The following is a 5,366-nucleotide window of genomic DNA, read 5'->3' on the forward strand; positions in this document are numbered from 1 at the left end:
CTTGTGATGGAGAGATCCTCCCTTGGATTAAAATTTTACTCTTTCTAGAAACAGGCTTTTAAAATGTAACCCCTGTGAAATACAAATCAAAACCTCACACCTGTCAGAATAGCTAAAATAAAAAAACACACAAAATAACAGGTGTTAGTGAGGATGTGGCGAAAGGGGAACCCTTGTGCGCTGTTGGTGGGAATACAAACTGGTACAGCCACTGTGGAGAACAGTATGGAAGTTCCTCAAAAAATTAAAACTTGAACTACCCCATGATCCAGCAGTTGCACTACTAGGTATTTGCCCAAAGAATACAAGAACGCTAATTCAAAGGGATATACACACCCCTATGTTCATTGTAGCATTATTTACAATAGTCAAGATATGGAAGCAGCCCATGTGTCCATTGGCTGATGAATGGATAAAGAAGACGTGGTATATATATGTGATGCAATATTACTCAGCCATCAAAAAGAATGAAAGCTTGCCATTTGCAATGCCATGAATGGAGCTAGAGAGTACTATGCTAAGTGAAATAAGTCAGGCAGAGAAAGACAAATACCATATGGTTTCACTCATATGGTATTTGAGCTTAAGAAACCAAACTAACGAGCAAAGCAAAAAAAGGGGACAAACCAATAAACAGACTCTTAACTACAGAGAACACATTGATGGTCAGCAGAGGGGAGGTGGGTGGGGGATGGGGAAACAGGTGATGGGGACGAAGAGCACACTTACCATGATGAGCCCTGAGTAATGTGCAGAAGTGTTGAATCACTATACTGTACACCTGAAACTAATGTAACACTGTATGTTAACTACACGGGAATTAAAATAAAAAACTTAATAAAGAAACAAAATGAATAGCCAAAACCAACAAAACAATAAACAAATAAAATGTAACCCCTGCAATGAGTAATACTCCGAAGTCTTTCTATGCACAACTTTGTCAGAGCTTGGCAAACCAGGCACTGCTTGATTCTGGAGCATGGAGAGTTGCTTTGGGGGCAGGAAAATACCTTCAAGAAAGAACAGATCACGAGAAAGGAGATGCCACCTAGAGTCGGAGCCAGGTCAGCTTTTTGTGGTGGGGTCAGAGCAGAGGGGCATCTAAGCCAGATCGCCTCGCTTCGCTTCCTATTGTCTTTCTTACTAATCTTCAGGTTCACTGAGGTTGGAAGCTGTGTTTCCATAGTTCTTAAAACCAGGGCCTGATTCTATGTCCTGCGTGCCGATAATTCTTAGAACAGTTCTGCGAGATACTGTTCTACTTTTATATGTCGGTAAACTGAGGCCCAAAAAGATTAAGGGGCTTGTTCAAGATCACCTAACTTGTAAATGAGGATGAATCCAGCCTTGGTCCTTCTTGATACTCCATCTCAGGTGTGCTCTGCCGAGCTTAGAGACTCAAGAACCGGTAACAGAACAAAACCAACATCACGTAAGCGGGCGTGATGTATGGATGATATAAAACACAGAGTCAGAGCAGTGATTTTCAGATTGATCCGTGGTGGCTGTCATGGGCCTAGACATTTTTCAAAACTATGTAAATACTATCTAGAATTATCAGTAAAACATATGCAATTCTAGACACATATTTTTACATACGACTAAAAGCTTTTACACGTTACCTAAAAAGTGAGTTATTAAGGATTATTAAAATTGACATTCATAAATGAAAATGAGCCCAATAGCAGAGTCCCCTGATGCCCTTATTCAGTATTCTATGAAGAAGTGTGGTTGCCATGAAATGGCTAGCACTGTTTGTAAAGCTTCTAGAAAACAGGTACACCTGCGGATAGTTACATTTCTCTACTTTCAGGAAGAATCCTGTAATCATTGCAACATCAGTATTGAGTTAATTATGATGTTCAATTGCTGTTATTTTTGCTTTGGGGTACAAATTCCTATTGGTTTACATTTTTATCAGTTCCATTTTTTTAATAGCGTTTGATTTACGTAAAATGAGTAAAGATGAATATCTGCATCAGCAATATTTGTGCCTGGATTTTACAATAAATAGACCATAAGTAACATCCCTATTGTAACTCAAATATTGATCACCATCCCCATGTTGTCAACGATGAATAATCAATGGAAATATTCAGGTACGGCGGCTTATCATTATGTTTTTATTCCCACATAAAGTTGGATCTCGACTAACTGGTCAACGGTCCCCACTTAACTGACGTTGGGCCACGGGTAAAAAATATTTGGTAACTACTGCATTAGAATATAGGACAATGCATTTACACATACTAAACGTCAGACTAAATATACATCTGGCGATGAGATCAATGCAGATAGGGTTCATCTGGGTTTCACTGAGGCAGTAAATCCTGAGCGCTCTGCACTTACAAACAGGCTGTCTCATTGCTGACTGACTGAGTGAGGGACTCGCTGGGAGGAGAGCCTGCCGGAGGGTTCGATGTGGCCTGAGTCCAGAGGGGAGAGGAGCCTTTCAGCCAAGGCAGTGGGTTGAGGAAAGGCTTTGGCTGGAAGGTGACGTGTCTGCAGAGTGGTGCGAGCAGGGGCCCAGGGGAAGAGATGAGGATGAGAGAGAGGGCGTGGAGGTAGGATCAGGTTGGGAGGGCGGGGCCGTGCAGTGGAGTTCTGAAAGCTGGAAGGAACAGTCTAGAAAAGCTGGGTTCACAGCCAGAGCTGCTCCCTCAATCACCACTTTGTCCCATGCCTGCTTCCCGCCTGGACCCATTATAGCCCTGGGCCAGGGGGACACTCAGCATCTTCATCAACGATTGGCTCATTTGGGAAGAAAGTGATTCCCGGTGAAGTGAGCAGGCACAGCGCAGCTCATCTCTGAACTCAGCAGAAATTCGGCAGGGTTCCTGGGGAGGGGTCTGAGCTCGGGGAGTCAGTTCCCCTTTCCGGTGCTGGACCCCATCAGAAAAGAGCGCTCTCCAGAGGAAACTGCTGGATTTTCCATTTTTCACTAGAATCATGTTCTGGAGATTACTTTTCCCTGTGGACTCCAAATTCCACTATGGATTTCGTTGCAACATGTTTAATTAATTGGAATGAACAGACTGTTAATAAGTCTTACAGCCATACGGTTCTGAATTGAATTAGTTTTGAAGGTTTTTAAAATACAAAAGAATATAAGATATGAAAGATAAAAAGCCCATGCATAAACCGCTGAACCCAAGAAAAAGAGTTTGATTAACAAAAGCAGTTGCCTCTCCCCCATTGGCTCTCTTTCTCCTTCAAAATTAAGCATCACTGTGAATTTTGTGTTTACTATTTCCTTGTTTCTCTTTGCAATTTTACTAAATATATGTGTTCCCAAAACACATCAGCTTTGTTTGTTTTGGAGCTTTTAAAATGATTTCATGTTATATGATGAAATCATATCACTTGCTTTTTTAAAATGTTTCTTATTTTTATTTTTTTAAGTAGGCTCCATGCCCAACATGAGGCTTGAACCCTCAACCCTGAGATCAAGAGTAGCATACTCTACTTACTGAGCCAGGCAGGAGCCCCACTTGTTTTTTTTTTTAATTTTTTATTTAAATTCAGTTTAGTTAACATATAGCGTATTCTTAGTTTCAGGGGTAAAATTGAGAGATTCATTAGATGCATATAACACCCAGTGCTCATCACATCACGTGCCCTCCTTAATGCCCATCACCCGGTTACCCCATCCCCCCACCCACCTCCCTGGATTATTCACCACGACCAAGTGGAATTTATTCCTGAGCTGCAAGGGTGGTTCAACATCCACAAATCAATCAACATGATACACCACATTAATAAAAGAAAGGATAAGAACCATATGATCCTCTCCATATATGCAGGAAAAGCATTTGACAAAATACAATATCCTTTCTTGATAAAAGCTTTCCACCATGTAGGGATAGAGGGAATATACCTCAACATCGTGAAAGCCATATACGGAAGACCCACAGCGAATATCATCCTCAATGATATTCTGAGATATTCTGAGAAAAACTGAGAGCTTTCCCCCTAAGGTTCTCCCAGAACATGAGGGGGATGTCCACTCTCACCACTGTGATTCAACATAGTACTGGAAGTCCTCGCCCCAGCAACCAGACAACAAAAAGAAATAAAAGGCAAAGAAGAAGTCAAACTGTCACTCTTTGCAGATGACATGATACTCAAAAGACTCTGCCAAAAAATTGCTAGAACTGAAACAGGAATATATAAAATCAACACACAGAAGTCAGTTGCATTTTTATACACTAATGACGAAGCAGCAGAAGGAGAAATCAAGGAATCAATCCCATTTAAATTGCACCGAGAACCATAAGATACCTGGGAATAAACCTAACCAGAGAGGTAACAGATCTGTGCTTTTTTTTTTTTTTCCAAAAAAGAATTTGTATGTAAAGGAATCATCGTGTGGATACATATTGCTCAAATTTATTAATTTTTACTGTTTCATATTATCCTCCTATATGAATGTTAATACACCATAGTGTATTTACTCATTTTATGATTGATGGGATTGATGGACACCTAGATTTTTCCAGTTATGGGGTTTTCCTGTTGTGCTGATTTTGCCATTACGACCCGTGTTGCTTGTCTCCCGGGCAATGGGAGGGTCTTTCTAGGGGCCGTAACTAAGAACCTCACTGCTTAGGAGAGAACTTGTCGATTCTGTCCTCTCCTTCCAAGAATAGTCTCGGGGGTCTCAATATTCCTGGGGAAACTATGTGAGAAAGAACTGAAGACATCCAGCACAAATGACTGAAGACATATCATGAAAGGACCTGTCCTGCAGATGACAAGCCTCTTTTCAGAGATGCTAAAGTAGAAGACTATTGGGACAATGTCATTTGGGAGACAGTGGGCTGGGGGCATGCGCTGTCTCGCTGGAATTTTACTCTTATAGATTTATTCCTTTGCATCAAGCAGCACCTTTTCCATTGCTTTTCCTTAAGCCCATCTGAACGGGGTGAGGGCTGGAGGAGAGATGCCAGGGCAGTAGGGAGGGCAGGGAGGGGGAAGGAAGAGAAGTACAGGAGAAACATGCTTCAGCTGGACTTCCATGAGGAGACGTTTGTCACTAAGGGATTTATCACAGACAGAACCTCACCAGCAAACATACAGACGTGAGCATATTTGAAGCCAGGGAACAAGGGGTAAGAGGTAAGGAGTAAGGAGAGACTTGGTCCTTCTGCAACCGTGATGCGGATGAGTGTGGAGCACAGGATCCCCCAGTGCTAAGTGGCACAAGGTCAGGGCCACACGCGGCAGAAAGCATGGCTTTGGAAGGCTGGCAGTCAGGGGACCCGGGAGGAGGGGCAAGAAAAGCCGTGGTCTGTGTCACCACTCACTTGGCATTTCTGACTCTGCAAACCGAAGCCATGCCAGATGATCGTCCATTATGTGTTACG

Source organism: Callorhinus ursinus, unplaced genomic scaffold, assembly GCF_003265705.2.
Source record: "Callorhinus ursinus isolate GAN/ISIS: 27379988/994484 unplaced genomic scaffold, GSC_fseal_2.0 scaffold80, whole genome shotgun sequence".
In the NCBI taxonomy this organism is placed as follows: Eukaryota; Metazoa; Chordata; class Mammalia; order Carnivora; family Otariidae; genus Callorhinus; species Callorhinus ursinus.